At 34.8% G+C, this 20,289-nt stretch overlaps 2 long non-coding RNA genes across 4 annotated transcripts in view; one reads left to right on the top strand and one right to left on the bottom strand.

The window, feature by feature from the left end:
* LOC105484393 (uncharacterized) overlaps nucleotides 1–11,230 on the top strand; it is a 122,856-nt gene extending 111,626 nt beyond the window's left edge. Inside the window, exon 4 of one of the 2 annotated variants that reach the window (XR_988897.3) lies at nucleotides 10,914–11,230. This is a non-coding gene — a long non-coding RNA (uncharacterized lncRNA). Of the gene's footprint in view, nucleotides 1–868; nucleotides 998–10,913 lie in introns of those variants that run through there. The other variant, XR_988895.3, reaches the window with a different exon arrangement.
* Nucleotides 1–20,289, bottom strand: part of LOC105484394 (uncharacterized) — a 78,983-nt gene that overhangs the window by 17,417 nt on the left and 41,277 nt on the right. The window contains exons 1-3 of one of the 2 annotated variants that reach the window (XR_988899.2): nucleotides 19,558–19,862; nucleotides 12,511–12,611; nucleotides 12,221–12,324 (exon numbers count right to left, since the gene is read on the bottom strand). This is a non-coding gene — a long non-coding RNA (uncharacterized lncRNA). Of the gene's footprint in view, nucleotides 1–12,220; nucleotides 12,325–12,510; nucleotides 12,612–19,557; nucleotides 19,863–20,289 lie in introns of those variants that run through there. The other variant, XR_011611028.1, reaches the window with a different exon arrangement.

Genomic DNA, 20,289 nt, shown 5'->3' with positions numbered 1-20,289 from the left:
TCCCCTGTTTATGATGTGTAACAACTGAAGTGGGAGATATAAAGTTTGCAGCTATTATGTAATCAAAAACATTTGTGTTTTCCCAAAAAGGAAGGAGAAGGCAAGAAGGAGATGGGGAGATGGGGAAGGGCGGGGGGTAGGAAAAGGAAAACCCCCAGATTTGGAAGCTCAGAGCCTGTGCTGTGAGCAGGAAGTTGAAACTCATCCAGCTGTCACATAAAAACAAAAGAAAAATACTTTATATATGCAATCATTATTAAGGTTCTGCATGTCTATTTCCCACGTTATTTGCCAGCCAGTATATATTGGTTTTCAAATGCTAGCATTTGAAGAGCAGTAAAAATATTTGCTTTTAAGTTAAAAATTGCTTCATTTCTGAAGGCCATAAAAACAAAAATTCATGTGGTAAAAGAGAAAAAAATATGTTACTCTCACCCTCACCTTCCAGCGTTCTTTACTGAAACCAAAGAGCCCTCTATTGCTAACTTGGAAGGGCACTTTCTAGATGGAGGGTTGCTGTAGGCTGAGCCAGCAGCGCACCAGTCCCAGAAATGTTTTTTAGGAATAAAGTACCCAGTTTCCAGTGATGTTGTAGAGGTGGATAGGACTTCAAGGCTAGCAGATGATTGCCCTTTGGGCTGCCAGCACATGCCTCTCCTCTAGAGAGGAGGTCTCTTTAAGCCAAACTGAAAGATGGGAAATTTGGGGAAGTAAAAGTTTTTGTGGGCTTCTTTCTCTTTCGGCTTCTCTATATGAATAGGGAAACCACAGTTGGAATTGAATTATTAAATTTATGAATCTTAGCATTTTGAAGTATTAGAACTAGAAAATATTGAAGAAAGCAAAGGCCTAACTCTGTATTTTGCAGCTGAGAAAATTGGAGCACACAGAAATGCTGTGACTTTGCCAAGGTCATGAGTCTATTCAGCATCTGGGCCAAGCTTCAAACTCACTCACATAGTTGTCTGAAAGTAAACATTAAATGCAAGTATTCTGATTGTGACTTACTCATTTTCCCTCTGTGGTCGTCTAATAAGTGTTCTTGTGCTGTCCTCTAAAACCTTACAGAAAGATTATTTTACTACTTCTGGAGGAGAAAACTCACATATCATGTTTAGTCTATTTACTTCATTTCTATAAAAGACCATCTTAAGAATGCGTTTTATACACTCCAGGTCCACATAAACATAAAATTTGATCCCTTATGAATAGAAATGTTTGTGGTGGATTCTTAAAAGGCAACAGTGTTCTGATGCAGCTTTCCCACAGGAAAGAATTCCCGAATTCCCAAATTCCAGTTGATGATGCCAATTTTTCTCGAAATTAAGACTTTGTTTATTTCACCCTTACTGTCATTTTTACCCATTCACCATACCTCCAGTTTAAGTTTAGCCTCTTTTTTTTTTTTTTTGAGATGGAGTCTCGCTGTGTCACCCAGGCTTCTGGAGTGCAATGGCACAATTTTGGCTCACTGCAACTTCCGCCTCCCGGGTTCAAGTGATTCTCCTGCCTCAGCTTCCTGAGTAGCTGGGATTACAAGTGCACACCACTATGCCCAGCTAAATTTTTTTTGTATTTTTAGTAGAGATGGGGTTTCATCATGTTGGCCAGGCTGGTCTTGAACTCCTGACCTTGTGATCCGCCCACCTCGGCCTCCCAAAGTGCTGGGATTACAGGCATGAGCCATCGCATCTGGCCAACTTCAGCCTCTCTGTAGATACTTCTGTCTTAGCTCCTTTTTCAACACCTTTTTGGCTTCAGATCAAAATTGCTCTCCAAGAGGACTAAATAACCTTGACGCTCATTGTCACCTCTTTACTGCCCTTAGTCACTGATTGGTATGTTTTTGTTTATCCAGGTCCTGGTGCAAAGTGCCCTGCTAAGTTCTCCTGAGCTTAACATCTTCTTTTTATTAATACATCCTAAATTCTTGACACTTTTTTCTTCTCTCTTACTTTCTATATTTATTACGTTTGAAATAAATATACACAAAATAATACATCAATCGACTTCATCCCTATAACTCTTGCATATATGCATGTGTGCAGTTTTAACAATACAAACACTGTGTATACACCATCAAGTTTAAGAAAGAGAATATTGTTGATATTGTTGAAGTCATTATAGGCTCCTCCTGATGGTATCTGCCTCCCTTCCAAATATTTATTATTCCATTGCTTTTCTTTATAAATTTTACTATTTATGCATATGTCCCTGAGAGATGTTTAGTTTTGCTTTTGTTGAGGTTTCAAAACATAGCACCATATACACACACACACACACACACACACACACACACACACACATAGCCTTTTGTGACTTGCTTTTCCTGCTTACTATTTTGTTAAATTAATACTTATCAATATGTGTTACTTAATTAGTTTTCATTGCAGTAAGGAATTCCATTATATGACTATTTCACAACTTATTCATACTTTCTACTTTTGATTGATAGATATTTGGGTATTCTCAGTTATTTGTTTTTACAAAAATTGCTGTTATGAACATGTTTATTCATGTCTCCTGGCTTATTCCTTAAAAATTTTCTCTAGAGTATAAAAGAGTAAATTTATTTTTACATTATAGGCTATAAGTATTTTCAACATTACTAGGTAATGTAAAACTATTTCCTGAAGTGGCTGTACCATTTATATTCCCATTACTCTACAATCTCTCCAACACTTGGATTTATCCAACTGTTTTTGGTTTTGTTTTTTGCTAATTTGGGTTTGTGAAATTTTATCTCATTCATGATATTAATATGCATTTCCCTAGTTATTAATGCAATTGAACATTTTTACATTCAGACAGGCCATTCATGTTTCCTCTTCTAAGATATGAAAATGCATATTCATGCATTTTGCCTTCTTCTAAGAAATGAATGGTCTTTCTCTTGTTAATTTATATGAGTTCTTTTTATATTCTAGATTCTAGCTTTTTGTTCATATTGTATTGCAAATATTGTCTATGAATTAGTGACTTCTTTACTTTTTTGGTGTTTCCTTTTGATGTTCAAAAGTTCCTAGTTTTAATATAGTCAAATTTCTTTACTTTTCTTTAAAATTAGCATTTTAAAAAATTTGTTTAAGAAATCTTTCTCTGCCTTGGGTTCATGAATTATTCTGCTAATTCTTTCTAAAACTATAACATTTTGCTCTAGAGCTATATGGATTTTGTATGACTGTGTAGTATGAGATACAATCTTCTTTTTCTTATGAGTGGGCAAATGGACCAGTACTATTTATTGAAAAGTCTAATCTTTCCTCACTAATCTGTAACAAAAGCTCTGTTATAGATCAGGTTTCCATATTTGGCTGAGTTTATTTGGGACTCTGTATTTCATTCCACTGGCCTATGTGTTTATCTCTGCACCAATAGCATATTTACTTATTAGATTAATTTTATATTAAGGAAGGATTTCTGGTGTGGTGAGTCCTTTCAATATAACTCTTTAAGAATATCTTGGCTACAACAAGCTTCACAAAATGAGTTGGGCAGTTTTCCTCTGTTTCTCTTATTTGAAACTGTTTTGTGTAAGATTGAAATGACCTGTTTCTTAAATATTTGATATAATTTATTTGTAAAATGTCTTTACCAGGTGCTCTATTTGTAAGAAGATTTAATTGGATTGAATTTCTTTAATAATAAAAAGTTCTTCAGGATTTTTATTTCTTCTGTCATTTTGTTAAGTTATATTTTTCTATAATGTGTGCAGCTCACCTAATCCCTCAAATTTATTGACACAGAGCCTTTAATGATATTCTCTTGCTATCTTTTTAAACAGAGTTGCTTCTCTAGTTGTATCCTCTTTAGTATTCATAATATTATTCATCTGTGCCTTCTTTTTTTTTCCTTTAATCTTACCAAAAGTGGATCAATTTTATTAGACTTTTAGAAGATAAATTTTTGGCTTTTTTGATCCTCTCTGTTTTATGTTGATTTTTCTTTTATTAACGAATCACCATTCCTTCAATGGTACATTTCTTTCTGATATTGCTCTAATCCTTTAGCAAATAACTTCACACATGAGTTCACAGTTTGCTGGTTTATCTTATGGGGCTGAAGGAACAGGTGACAGGTTAAGGAATTTCATGCCACTACCTCCCTGACTTTAGCAGAGATTGGCTATTGCCCAGTTGGGCAGAAAGTAGCTTTGGGTTCGACAGGGTGGTATATGGTATTAGGAATATCCGTAACATCGGAGTCTGAAGAGGATACACATATACCTTTGACAGTCCTAATCACATTAACATACATTTGATACTAACATTTTCTTACTTGCTTTGTTTAAACTACATACTTGTGAAATATGCAATTTTTACCTATGTGAGAGAGATAACAATTTCCCACTGATTAAATATTTTGAGAGGGTGAGGAATTACTAAGGGAAGATAATGAGATAGAATTGCTGAGGATGGAATGAATTCTTGAAATAAAAATACTTGACTATGAGATAAAATGAAAGAATAAAAATAGGAAGAAATATCGGCAATTATTTTTCTTTCACATAATAACTTACAGTTTTCTTTTTAAGACACCTTAATAGCCAAAACCTCATTTGATTCTCTAATAGCACCAATATCAGTAAATTGGGTAAAGCAGGTATTCTGGAGAATATAGGAGAAGCAAGTGCCTGGGGGCGGTTTCCTTAGGAAAGGAAGTCATCTGCTTGACTGAAGACAGCCTTAATAATGAAACAACTGATAAATTTTTTAAACTTTTTGTTGAATTGCTGTGATGCATAGGGTACCTTGAATAGATTCTGAGATGAACTTGATTAAGAGGCAACTTATTTCAATTGACATAACCTTCCTGAGAGTCATCGTTATTCCTTACACTGATTTCCTCTTCAGAATCTAAGATATAATATACATCTTTAATTTATCTCATCACTCTAGTGAGGCACCTTCTAGCATATGCTTTTGAATTTGTTAAGTGAAGGCATATCTTGAGTTTGTAATCCATGAAAGCTGGTATTAAAGACAAAATAAATATACTTCAGGAAAGATAACATTTTTCACAACAGATGTGAGAGCAAAGAAACTGCTGACATGTTTATTAGCAATGGATAAACTGAATGTTTCAGTTTGGCCCAGCACCCAGAAAATGCAGATGTGTATCCAGATGCAAACCCCTAGAGTCTGCAAAATAAAATTTGTATTGGACATTTTACAAGATCTTTGGCACTTCCTGCTTGACAAGAAGTACCCCTGAGGGCCACCTATCTCATGATATTTAGGCAGTTTTTCCCTACTCTGGTAAGAGCCAAGAATTGCAGAGGGCAGAGGGCACAGTACAGAAAAAAAAAAAAAGAAAGAAAAGAAAGAAAGCAACAAAGAATGAACGGAAGGAAGAAAGAAGAAGAGAAAAAATAGAAATGAGAGGTTTACTAAACTTTTTTGACCTTCAAGTTAGGATTTTTAAAAAGTGGGTTTGGAATATGAGATGACTCAGTCATCTTTCTTCACCCTGGGTTATTTTTACTAGTTGTGAATACACCAAGCATTCCTTAGCTCTTGCAAACATTTACTTGAATGCGTAAGACCTCAGTTTAATTCCTGTCTTTTCCCTGGTGGGAAAGTACTCAACTAAAGTCTTAGCTAATTTCAGAATGTAGTGACTTTTTTTTTAAATGTATGGACAAACCCTAACCAAAAAGTAAGGCTCCATATAGAAATCCATGCTTTTAATAATATTTATTTAGGATAGAAAATACATTAGAGAGTGTCCAAAAACTGAATAATTTGGTATTGTGCCTACTTTAGGGGGGTGTATGGCTGAGTTAATTAAATTATCGATTAAAGAATCTTCCTTAAAACTAACTCATTTTCAACAAAGAAGGAGCCAAGAACATACAATGGTGAAAGGACAGTCTCTTACATAAATGATGCTGGTAAAACTGTATATCCATATGCAGAAGAATAAAACTAGGACCCTATCTCTCATGATATACAAAAATCAAATAAAAAGAGATTAAATATTTAAATCTAAGACCTAACACTATGAAACCACTAGAAGAAAATGTTGGGGAAATGCTCCAGGACATTGGTCCAAGCAAAGATTTTTTTTGTGTAAGGCCTCAAAAGCACAGGCAACAAAAGCAAAAGTAGACAACTTAGATTATATCAAGCTAAAACACTTCTGCACATCAAAGGAAACAATCGACAAAATGAAGAGAACCACAGAATGGAAGAAAATATTTGCAGACTATCCATCTGTCAAAGTATTCAAAACCAGAATATATAAGGAGCTAAAACAACTCAATAGCACAAAAACAAACAATCTGATGTAAAAATGGGCACAAGATCTGAATAGACATTTCTCAGATGAAGACATATAAATGACCAACAGGTATATGAAAAATCCTCAACATCACTAATCATCAGGGAAATTCAATCAAAACTACAATAAGATATTATCTCACCCCAGTTAGAAGGGGTTTATCAAAGACAGAATAACAGATACTGGCAACAATGTAAAGAAAGGGGAACCCCCCCACTGTTGTTGGGAATGTACATTAGTGCAGCCACTATGGAGAACAGTATGGAGGTTTCTCTGAAAACTAAAAATAGGACTACCATATGATCCAGCAATTCCAATATTGCATATATCTCCAAAAGAAAGAAAATCAAATCAAAGAGATTTCTGCACTTCCATGTTTATTGCATCACTCTTCACCATAGCCAAAATATAGAATCAACCTATTTGGTCATCAATGGGTGAATGGATAAAGAAAATGTGAGATATGTAGATGTGACATACAATGTGATCTATCTATCTATCTATCTATCTATCTACCTACAAGGAAATATTATTCAGCCATAAAAAAGAAAGAAATTTTGTCATTTGCAGCAACATGGATGGAACTGGAAGTCATTATGTTCAGTGAAACAAGCCAAGCACAGAAAGACAAATATCACATGTTCTCACTCATATGTGTGACTTATAAAAGTGGATCTCATGAAAATAGAGAGTAAATTGGTGATTATCAGAGGCTGGGAAGGGTAGTGGGGAGGGGGTATGAAAAGAGATTGGTTAATGAGTATAAATATGCACCCAGAAGAAATAAGATCTTGTGTTCAGTACAACAGTAGGATGACTTTAGTTAACATTAATTGATTGTACATTTCAAAGAGATCGAAGAGAATAATTAGAATATGTTAGCATAAAGAAAAGATAAATATTTAGGGTGATAAATATCCCAATTACTCTGATTTGATTATATGAATGTGTCAGATTATCACATGTGCCCCCAAAATATGTATATCTAATATGTATCAATAAAGCAAGAATCTGACTTTTCATCATTTTTTTAAAAAAAAACACTATTAATAGGTATAATTTATTCAACCACATAAGCCAAGTACTGTGCCAATTGCTTTACATGCTGATAGTAACAATTGCTAACATTTGATCAGTTAACGTGTTACTCATTATGCTAAGCTGTTTACTTGCATTATTTTATTTAATTCTTTCAAAAACTCCTTAAAGTCAATTTCACTATTATGTATATTTGATGTATGACAAGACTAAGGCTTAGAAAACTTAAGTAACTCTGTAAGATGTTTGACAATTTAACTGAGGGAAATTTAATTTAACTGAAGGAAAGCTGTTTTGAGATTTTTTGATAGTTTTTGTAATGTTGAAATTATTTTTGTGAACTTGTTTAGAACTTAGAAGGCCTTGAAAGTTGCAATGGCATTTAATTCATACACCTAACAAATTATATCCTGATTTGCTCCTGACTTGTCACTGCTATTCTCTCCTTGGTGCCAGGAGAATATGAATCTGTAGTGAGTTGTTCAAATAACTGAGCTTCTTTGAGGCACCAGGACTCAGAAACCAAGAACCCAGTAGAGAACCTGGGGTCAAAACAGAAATTAGTGCACAAAAGGTAGATATTTAAAACAATAGATTTTCGTCAGATGAAGCAACAATAGCCAAGTGAAAGTGTTATTTAAAAATTGACGATACAATCCCCATGAACCCCCTTCACCGCGGCTTCTGGCTTTATTTTATACGCAAACTTAATCTGAAAACATCTGTGCTTAAAAGTCATCAACATGGATGGAAATTCGAGGCTTCATGTTGAATTAATGTCTATGTGTGCATGTTTCTGGTATAACAGCAATGCATAAATGTATTTTCAGGATTGTTTAGAAACATGACATTTAAAATATTTGTTTCGACAAGCCAAATGTAACATTTTAACAATTTTCATTACAAATATAGTGATTGTGAAAATGTGCATATGCTTGGTCATTTGCCTCACTAGACATGCTCCTACATGACTGTGGCAGTTGCTAACATTCAAATCCACTCTTTAAAAGTGCAGATTTGCACTAGTGAGTAGATACCAAAAAAAAATGCTTCAGAAGCTGTTATGGCAACACAAAAGGAGTATTCCCCAAAAAAATTTGAATTGAGAAATAGCAATGTCATTAGAATAAATATGTTGTCTCTTAAGGCAATGGCTTTCCTAAAATGTAAAGGGAAAAGTATTTCCTTTGAAAATGCCAAGACTTATACATTTAGAACAGTCGTTCTCAAACTTCAATGGCTATAGAATCATTTAGGAATTATATTAAAACAAATTTGCAGGTACCGTGGGATCCAAATATCAAATAATTCAGTGGGTCTGCAATGGGGTTCAGGAACCTGTATTTCAACAAGCTTCCCCAAGGAATGCTGATGCATGTGATCAACAGGCAATTCTCTGTAACACACTAATCTGGATACATTACTAAGAGCCACGTCCTATACACCCAGGAATGTAACTTTACTATTTCATGTTTTCTTTCCTTAAACCATCTTGACATAGCTTAAAACCATGTTTGGGCTCTCTCGGTTATTTCCAGTTTCAACTCAAGTACAATAGTTAACCTTTTCACTATGACTTTAAGCCACTAATTCTTACTGGATTACAAATAAAATTCCTCAGATTCAGAATTGTAATCCCTCCGTAATGTCCAGGACTACAGGCTTACAGCTTTGTCTGTGCCTGAATTGCTTTTTAAATAGCTCTTGGGAGAAAAGCATGGTTTCATGGGGATAACAAGTATGTATGACATGGTCCCCACTTCGAGGGCACTTCTAGAGAGGGAGAAAAGGTGTGTGCGCAAGTAACTAAAATTGCACAAATCATGAAAGTCAAATGAATAGTAGAGTAGCATTTCCTAAATCATGCTTCATACACTATTTATGACCCCTGAGATGCTAATAGGTGTTACAAATGAAAAAGGATTTGATGTCAAAGATTTTGTAAATGCTGAACCAAACTTAAATAATTTTATTTTTGAGAGTTATTAAAACCTTTAACATGCAAATATGCATTATTATGAGGGATTATAGTACATTATCTCACTTGGTGCTAGAGATTTTCACAAACTGACTAATTTAACAGTACACCAGTATAATATGCATCACACTTGGTGTATTAGTCAGGGTTCTCTTAGAGGAACAGAACTAACAGACTATCTATATATCTATGTATCTATATGGGCATTTATTAAGTATTTAATTCCATGATTAAAAGGTCCCACAATAGGCTGTCTGGGAGCTGAGGAACAAGGACAGCCAGTCCAAGTCCCAAAACTGAAGAACCTGGAGTCCGATGTTCTAGGGCCCAAACATCCTGCATGGGAGAAAGATGTAGGCTGGGAGGCTAGGCCCGTCTCGCCTTTTCAGGTTTTTCTGCCTGCTTTTTATTCACTGGCAGCTGATTTGATTGTGCCACCAGATTAAGGGTGGATCTGCCTTCCCCAGCCCACTGACTGAAATGTTAATCTCCTTTGGTAACATCCTCACAGACACACCCAGGATCAACATTGCATCCTTCAATCCAATCAAGTTGACACAGTATTAACCATCACACTTGGTAAATATGTTCAGGCAAATGCATAGGTTTTCTAAGGAAGATGAGATAATTCCTCAACAGGGTGATTAGAGAAAGTCTCAAGTAGATGTTGTCATTTGAGCTATACTCAATGACTACTTACAATGTTTGTTCACCAAAGACAAAATATTCATGGAAAAGGGGGGTTAACAATAGAATTATATTATAAGTAGCTATCCTTGAAAAAGGATCCTATCCTCAGATTAAAAAACAAAAGTTTTGAATTTGACAATTTGGAGATTAACTTTTGAGCCAGCAGTGACTGGAGAAATAGAGCGGTGGAAGCCAAATTTCACAGAATTAAGAACAAAGAGTTAGTGAGGAAATAGTTCCTAAGTGAAGATTTGTAAAAGAAGATGCTAACGTGGTATGGTTAATAGTAGAGTTGGAAAGCCATTTTTTTTTTAAATGGGGAGAGGCCTGACTATTTTATAATAATGAATATATTTTTAGAAGCATATTATGAGTCTGTTCCTGCTGCTATAACAAAATACTTTAGCGTGGGTAATTTAAAAACAACAGAAATATTGCTTATAGCTCTGGAGGCTGGGAAGTCCAAGATCAAGGTGCCAGCAGTTAAAATGTCTGGTGAATGCTCTCTGCTTCACAGATGGCACCTTGTTGCTGTGTCCTCACATGACAGAAGGGGTAAGGGAGCGTTCTTGAGCCTCTTTTATATGGGCACTAATTTGCTTCCTGAGGGTGGAGCCCTCTACTTAATCACTTCTCAAAGGCCCCACCTCTTAGGACTATCACATTGGCTACTAGGTTCCAACATATGCATTTTGGGGGGCACCAACATCAGATCATAGCACATATTTAGAGGCTTTTTTTGAAATGCAAGGTCCTGACTCAAGATAATGACAAAGTCATTCACTAATTAAGTCATGATATAGTCATTCAGTAATTAAGACAATATTACAATCATTATTTATTGGGACCTACTGTGCACCAGCTCTGATGCAGGTTCTGGTATGTAAAAGTAATTTACTTCTTCTCTCTTCTCAAATCACTCCAGGAAGAAATGCCTCAAGGCACAGCCATTTTGGCTGAGTTGGACTCTCCTATGGTAATGAAAACTTGGAGGAAATAAAGGATTTCGCCACAGATTTAGAAAAATGAAAGTCATACTTGTCTCTTTCTTTGCTTCCATTTCATTAGCTTATCAGACTCAACTCAATAAATCAAGTAAGACTAACAAATGGAATTTCCCATCCCAATTTATTTTGTTTATTAATAGGTAAAATTAATTCTTAAGAATTAAGACATGGACATGTTTCTTCATTTAAACTAGAAATAGACAAAACATTTGTGGGCCCTAAATGCTCACTTCTCCACTCATCTGCTACCAACAAATGTTCTCCTACTGTTGTGCTTAATGCACTCATCCAGCACTTTGTGTGATTACTAGTTGAGGGAAGTAGCATAAGATCAAAATACAAGAGGGGGTCAGGAACACAAGATAGTTTTAAGGAAGAAGAATGTGAGAACTTGCTTTATCATATATTCAGATTTATTATAAAGACATAGTAATTAAGACAATGTGGTTTTGCACAGGGACAAACAAATAGACCAATGAGACACAATAAAAAGGCCCAGAAACAGGACAAATCATAGATTGACACCTGATGTACGACAAAGGCGGCATGAGAAATTAGTGGGGAAATTTTCAACAAATGATAATAGGACAATTGAGAATACATGTGGGAAATAAATAAAAATGGACTTATAAATGAAATCACACATAAAAGTAAATTCCAGATAAGGTTAAAGCCAAAATTTGAGAATAAAAATATAAAGCTTATAGGAAGTAATAAACAAGAATAACTGCAGGATAGGGTAGTATTTCTTCAAGTAACCATACAGTGAAAGACTGATAAATTGACTATGTAAAATTAAATACTTCTGTTCATCAAGAAAATCATAGAAACACTATAAAAATAATCAGCATTGTGTTTTAACACATACCTGTGGCACGTATAATTGACCAAAAATTTATATTTCAGAATATATCAAGTTTTTACATGTCCACAAATAAGACAGACACTTGAATAGAAAACAATGCATAAAAAACTTCAACAGGCAATTTATAAAAAGAAAGCCAAAGGGATGCAATCTTATTAGTAATCAGAAAAATGTAAAGCCAATCTGTAATGATATATGTTAATATTCTATCAGATTTGAAGACAGAAATCTGACAAAAGCAAGTGATGACGAGTGTATGAAGCAGTGGAAACTCTCATATGCTGCTGGTGGGAGAAAGAAACATCCAACATCTTTAGAAAACAGAATGGCATTAGCTATGAAATTTTAAGAGATATATACCTTATGATCCAGTGCAGTGGTCCTCAAATGTAATACTTTTCTCAAAAATTATTACAAGCTGTGTTTATGCTGGTTATATCCATAGATATTTACTGTATTTGAAACTAAAAATAAGAAAAAGTTAAAATATTTACTTATTTAAAATAGCAATGTTGTTACAAGAGTATTAAAATTAGATGCTAACCTAAATAACATTTTAATCAAAATAATTATTTCCACAGCAAGACAAATTTTAGGGGAAAAGCAGCATAATTTTACAGTTTTGCAAATCTCTTTAATGTCTGACTTACTAGAAGAAAGCTGAATTTTCCTGTCTGCTTCTGCTTTTGGTCTAGCACAGTATTGCACGTGATGTAGCCTCTGGAAAATTCCTCTCTACATTCATGAGAGACTGAAAGTGGAAAGGGAAAATAAAGTCTTAGTATTATCGTGAAAATTGTTTTGCACTCACAGACCCAATGAAAGTGTCTTGATGTCCTCCCAAGGATCACCCTTTAAGAACCCTGCTAGAAAGAAACACATGCACCAGAATGCAAGTATAAAAATGTTTATGGCAGCATGTCCATACAGTAGTCGTTCTTAGAAACAACCCAAGTGTCCATTTGAAGTGGAATAGATAAACAGTGGTATGTGAATTCATGCAATGGACTACTGTACCATGGTGGAAATGAACATACACATATATTTACACATAAAATATATAAAGATATATACATATACAGTGAAGGAGAAAGTCTTGATGTTCTAAGAATGGACCTACTTGAAGGTAAAGGGATGTTTCAAATGATTACTGTGTCCCACCCGAACTTAAGATTATGACACTTCATGTGTGAGTCAGTTTTCTTTTTTTGCAGTCACTGCTGTTTCTATTCTCTTTTGTCCTAGTTATCTTGATTAAAGTGATTAGTAAACAAATTTGATGGTTTGAGAAAAGAAAAAAAATCCTAATGCTGAAAAACTAGTGCTCAAGTCTGGCATTCCCTCTGTACATTCACATGGCTGAGGTCATCTGCAAATAATTAGACAGCACAGCCATCAGCAATATTGTATTTGTTTCTAGTCTCAGAAGTTAATAGCAACTTCCCTCAGCTTTGTTTAGCCAGCAAAGTTTTCTAATGACAATACAATAATGTCTTTTACCAGTATGGAAGATCATAAATATTAAATAGGGAACATATCAGTTTTTGGCTGCAGGCACCTGGGTATGTTCTGTGGGTGTTGTTCTGGAATACATGGCTCCCGAGTAGGCCACATGAGATTTTGTGTAAGATATAAAGCAAGCAGGGAGGGACTCTTGAAACGAAAGACTGCCAAAAGCATGATGATTAAACAACTTTGGAAAATGTTTTTTATTATTTTTTATTTTTTTTTTAGCAATTTGGCTAAAACCATGCTCTAGTCCAGCATTTCTTGTCAGCAATTATGTGGTAGTCCTTTTTCCATTGGGTCATAAGCTCTCGGAGGCAAAGGACCATATCATACGCTTTTCCTGTATCCCCCCGCCCAGAACCCTAATCTCACGTATGCATTGTACCTAGTGGATACTTAATCACTGTTGTTTATGATCTGACAGGCCCAAATCTCAAAATCCAGAGGCATTATTAGTTGGCCAAAAAATAGTTTGGCCAACTATTTTTAGCATTTGAATGAGATCTTGTTTTGAGTTTGAAGTGGAGGCCCAGATATTTCTCCTTTATTCCAAGTAGTCCAGTATCTCTAAAAGATATTCTGCATAGCAAAGTATATATTTACAAAAGATCGCCTCAGCTGATTGACTCTTGGTGTGTTGAAGGCTCTTGTGTACAGACTTCTTTTCCAAGCTTTTGATAACTGTCCACACCAAAATGGAGCAATTCAGTCCATCAATTTGATGCTAATTTACACCAAGCCTGGACAAAATGAACCTCTGCTGCGGTTTCTGAAAAGTTCTAGAATGCAAAAGCAGGATTCTTAAAAAAAAAAAATTAACATTTTAATTATTTATTTTTTATAATTTTAACTTTTATGTTAAATTCAGAGGGTACATGTGCAGGTTTGTTACATGAGTATATTAGGTGACGCTGAGGTTTCAGATATTAATGATCCCATTATCCAGGTAGTGACCATAGTACCCAATAGGTAGTTTTTCAGCCTTTGACTCCTTCTCCTTCTCCCCCAGTAGTCTCCAGCGTCTATTGTTCCTATCTTTATGTCTATATGTACCCAGTATTTAGCTCATACTTATAAGCAAGAACATGTTTGTTGCATTTGGTTGTCTGTTCTTGCATTAATTCAGCTAGAATGATGACCTCCAGTTGCATCCATGTTTCTGCAAAGGCTATAATCTCATTCTTTTTTATGGTTGCACAGTATTCCATAGTGTGTATACACCACATTTTCTTTTTCCAGTCCACTGCTGATGAGCACCTTGGTTAATTCCATGTCTTTGCTATTGTAAATAGTGCTGTTATGAATATACAAGTGCATGTATCTTTTTTTTTTTGGAACGATTTATTTTCCTTTGGATATATATCCAGTAATAAGATTGCTGGGTTGAATAGTAGCTCTGTTTTAAGTTCTTTTGAGAAATCTCCAAACTGCTTTTCACAGTGGCTGAACTAATTTACATTCCCACCAACACTGTGTAAGCATTCCTTTTTCTCTGCAGTCCTTCCTGAATCTGCTATTTTTTAAAAATCTTTTTAGTAATAGCCATTATTCTGACAGGTGTGAGATGATATTTCATTGTGGTTTTGGTTTGCATTTCTCTGCTAATTTGTAGTGTTGAGCATTTTTTTCTATGTTTGTTAGCTGTTTGTATGTTTTCTTTGAGAATTATCTGTTAAGGTCCTTTGCCCACTTTTAAACACGTTTCTTTGTTTTCTGCTTGTTGAATTAAGTTCCTTATAGATTCTGGATATTAGACTTTTGTCAGATATATAGTTTGCAAATATTTCCTCTCATTCTATAAGATGTCTGTTTATTCTGTTAATAGTTCCTTTTGCTCCACAAAAATTCTTTAAGTTTAATTAAGTCCCACTTACCAAATTTTGTTTTTGTTTCAATTATTTTTGAGGACTTAGTCATAAATTCTTCGCTAAGGCTGATGTCCACAGTGGTATTTCCTAGGTTTTCTTCCAGGATTTTTATATTCAGGGTCTTACATTTAAATCTTTAAATATTGAATCTTTAATTAAAGATTTAAATATAAGACCCCGAACTATAAAACTACATGGTGGAAGACAGGGATCCAGTTTCACTCTTCTGCATATGGCTGGCCAGTTATCCAGTGCCAATTATTAATTAGAGAGTCTTTTCTTAATTGCTTATTTTTACTAACTTTGTCACAGATGGTTGTAAATGTGCTGCTTTATTTCTGGGTTTTCTAACCTGTTTCATTGGTCTATGTGTCTGTTTTTGTAGTAGTACCATGTTGTGTTGATTACTGTAGCCTTATACTATAGTTTGGAGTCAGGAGACATGATGTCTCTGGCTTTGTTATTTTTTGCTTAGGATTGCTTTGACTATTTAGCTCTTTTTGGGTTTCATATAAATTTTGAAATAGATTTTTCCAATTCTGTAAAAAATGGCATTGGTAGTTTGATAGTAATAGCATTGAATCTGTAGATTTCTTTGGGCAGTGTGGCCATTTTAGTGATACTAATCCTTCCAATCCATGAGCATGGAATATTTTTGCATGTGGGTGTGTCATCTTTGATTTTTTTTCCACAGCGTTTTGTAGTTCTCCTGGTAGATATCTTTCACCTCCTTGGTTCAGTGTATTCCTAGGCATTTTATGTTTTTTGTTTTTTGTTTCTGTGGCCATTATAAACAGGATTGTGTTCTTGATTTGACTCTCAGTTTGAATGCTATTGGTGTATAAGAATGCTACTGATTTTTGTATGTTGATTTTGTATCCTGCAACCTTACTGGAGATGTCTATCAGTTCTAGAAATCCTTTTGGCAGAGTCTTTAGGATTTTCTAGGTATAGAATCATATCAGCAAAGAGAGATAATTAGCCTTTTTCTCCCTATTAGTATGCCTTTTATTTATTTCTCTTACCTGATTGCTCTGGCTAGAACTTCTAAGAACAGAATTTTAAAGTGGATTCTTCTTTTGTTATTTCTTTTCTTGTTAAATGCATTGACTACCACATGTATCAATATGTTTAAATCATTTAGCAGGATTTCTAATTTCTCTGTTGTTGTTTTTTCATCATTCCTCCCCCTAATGAGAATCTCAATTAATGACTTAGGTCTGTACTTTTCATCTGGAAATTATATTTGCATAGTAATTAATGATCTACCAATAAATAATATCTATTGAATATTTATTGAAATACTATTATTATAGAATTATTTATCTAATTCATTCATTATTGACTGAAAACTAGATGAATCACTTTAGATAGATGGCCAATGATTTGAGTGCCTACCATGAATCATATACTGTTGTTCTTAGTGTCTGAGAAGGCTGCCTAGAATAAAATAATCTATAACTGTAAAGCTGGCCATTTCATGGCATATAGCTGGCTGCCTTAATGTGCACCACATTTCCCTATCTCTCTTTCTCTCTGTTAATTTTTTAAGAGAAATAGAGTGATAAGCCTAATAATGTTTGGTCTTTGTTTTATCTGTACTTAAAACATTTTCAGGTGGTGTTTGATTCTAACATGCCAAGCATTTCTAGTGATATTTTTCCCTCAAAGACTGAATTTTGTGTCATGTATCAAAGTATGAATCTCATATTAAATATACTCTTATCATATATTTCCTTTCTTTAATCTAACAACTTTAAAAAATAAGTTTTAATGTAACCTTTATAAAAAAGCACAAGAATAACTTCTAAGGGTAGAGACTAGCCAGGGCCCAGCATTATTTAACAATAGTGACAGGATTCCAATTGCTCTGCCAGGAGGATGCCATGGCAACTATGCCGAAGCTCCCAATACCCTGATGCAGGGCATGGTGATAGTTATCATTTTACATAATATGACCTCAGTTGAATGATAAAGTAAGTACTCTTGCTTACCAATGTCACAGCTATGCAGTTAAGAGAGGGAATGTTCTCTAGTTACATATTCTCAGAAGCAGCCTGCATGTTATTGACATGGTGGGAAATCACCAGAAAGATGCTTTCCAACTTCATGTTCCCTCTTCAGGATACATGGCTGGCCTAAGGACTACATGCAGTGGCTCCTCTCTTCTCTGTTCCAGGAGAATTCTGCTCCCATAGTAAAACCTAATTTTCACCTTCCCAACAGAAGAGCTGCCCTTTCTCAAAGTTCTCAAAGTTCTTTCTAATCGCCTTCATTTTCAAGTTTTTAAAAGCTACCTCTTACTTTCCTTCCAGGATATTTGGATGCCTGAAAGAAGTTTACTTCCAAAAGTCTTATGTTCAAAGCATACACTCTACTAGTTTTAGGAAAATTCTTATTGGCCTAAACTGAGAAGGTGTATGTATGGAAGGAAAAATAACTTGTGTGTGATACCTAGGTGGTCAGCAATAAAAAATCTGTGTCTTTTTCAAACTTAATAAGTTTTGTTAAATTTCTTTTTACTTCTGATGAATGTAAACTTTCAAGTCCTCACACTTTAATGTAAAAATTAGTTTTAAAGATGCTTTAAAATGTAACAAATGGGAAAAAATTAGTCTGTCTCAGCTAGTAGGAAATCTTAATCAGATCAATTCTAATTGGCCAAGATCCTCACCTCTCTGTAGACACCTCAATATTAACCATCACTTGCCTAGACTGAGAACGTGTTCCTGTTAAAGGTAAAAGCAGACCCCAGAATATCCTGTATGAGACTCTCGCAAACATACATATTTGCCATTCATCAGTCAGGATCAAGCTTAACCCATCCTGGAGAAGCTAAGAAAGTGAATTTCTTCTAGGAAGCTACTTCCCGAAGATAGTGCTGCTATCAGGCAACTTTGACCAACAGACCAGTGATCTAAAGATGCATGCTAAACCAGAACAGATCCCATTTTTACCTCCTTTATATTTTAAAGACTTTGAGTATCTTTGTTGCAGAAAAATGAACAAACAGACACAAGCCCAACAAACAAACAAAACCCTCCTTGACACAGTTAAAAAAGAACATTGAGATTTCATGCTTTAAAAAATTAAATAATATGTTTTTCTTTAATTCAAAGACAGGTGAGAAAAAACATTTTCCTTATGATAATCCAGACTGAGGGACAGAGAAGAAGAAAATTTCCCGGAAAAATAAAATACTTTTCCATGGTTATGAGTCAGTATTTCATGCATGATGATTTTCAATCAAGAGGATTTTGATATGAGAATCATTAGAGAAAAAAAAGTCCTCAATATGAAAGGGAGCAAAGAAGCATCAATAAAATCTTTTCTAGATTAGAAGCAGCAACAGGGCTGAACTACTGTTTAGTTGGTAAAAGCATGAGGCTAGGAATTTGACAGACCTGGGTTCAAACCCAGTCTTCACCAGTTATTGTGAAAATTTGGATGGATTATTTAACTTCTCCAGTCTAACTTCCCCATCTCTAACATGTTCATAATAATATGAAATCTACATCAGTTTTAGAACTCAATGAGACCATGCCTAAAGCAGTTAACACAGTACTGGGCCCAGCATAAAGCTGCTGTAAGGTTTTTATTTTTCTCTTCTGGCAATAGACTTTTGTGGCTGTTTCAACAGTTTAACCTCACATCTCTAACAAGTTGCCAAAAAACCATTTTCCATCCCTGCCCCTTTTAACCACACCCTGCTTTAATCATGAACCAGATTTCAACACTGTCCCTGAAAGGTCACCATAGACCTCCAAGTAAAACTTTCTCTTTCTCTCTCCATCCACCCATCCATCCACCCTTCCATCTATCTTAAAAATACTTCTAACAGTAGAATATTGTAGAATTAAAAAATTTTCTTCCAATGTAGCTGATGTGTTATATTATTTTTCTTTCAGAGTCAATTTTACTTGTGAAACACACTATACCCAGTTTTTAATGTAACCCCAATACTCTAATTTTGGAGTACATTTTATAGATTTAGTTATTCAGTATCTTTATCAGTTCCTTCTTTTGCAATGATGGAAAACCTAACTAAATTTGGCTTAAGCCAAAAACAAACAAATAAACAAAATCCTCGAAAAACAAAATTGCCAGGGGTTGTAGTAAGTGGATTCATTGGCTCTCCTAACTAAAAAATGTTGGGGCAAAACCATTAGCTGTATCCAGACACTCAACGAATGCCTCTAGAACTAATTATTCTCATGTTTTAGTTCTGCCTCTTGGGCAGTGGCTTTATTTTTAGGTTTCCATGAAATGCCAAGGTGGTTGCTTGGAGCCCCAGGCCCACTTGATTCCAGGTTTACTTACATCCAGCAGAAAAGAAAATGTCGTTTTTCTCCTCCTCACTCTTTCTCTCAAATTCTAACAAAAGAGTCACTGTGTGTCCAAATACTGCGTACAAAGAGGGTTACATGAATGCTGGGTCCAAAAATAAGATGTTTGGTAAACTGTCTCCTTTCCAAGTGGCTTCAGACAAGGGTGAAATACTGTTATTTAAATTGGGTAATTCTCACTATCACAATTTTTTTAAATGCTAGAATATTTGGAAATAATTCAATCTACTATGGCCATCTCCAAGTATCACATCACATGCCAAACAACTTCTCACCAGGTGTTAAGCAAGTTATTGGCTTTGAAGAAACATATATTGGTAGCACCAACTTCCTAGGTGATAGGTGACAGGGATACAGCAGTGAACAAACAGAGAATTCTGCCTTTATGAAGCATAGAGTCAAATGTGAGAGACAAAAAATAAATAAGAAAAACTAAGCTATATAATGATGTGTTAGATAACAATAAATGTTAAGAAGAAAAGCAACAATTGGAAAGAAGGATTAGGAGTGTTGAGACTAAGGAGGTTTTTAAATTTTATGTGCAGTGACTGGGGACGGCTTCACTGAGGAGATATTTAATGTAGAACCCAGCTTTATACAGTTAATGTAGAAGACGTGGAACATAATCATGATAGCTACTATTTTATGAAAATTTAGAATGCCTTAATTTAATATTGATGATTCATTGGATAGGAACTTATATAGC

This window comes from Macaca nemestrina, chromosome 1 (assembly GCF_043159975.1).
Source record: "Macaca nemestrina isolate mMacNem1 chromosome 1, mMacNem.hap1, whole genome shotgun sequence".
Lineage (NCBI taxonomy): Eukaryota > Metazoa > Chordata > Mammalia > Primates > Cercopithecidae > Macaca > Macaca nemestrina.
This window is presented reverse-complemented; position numbering and strand designations above follow the sequence as displayed.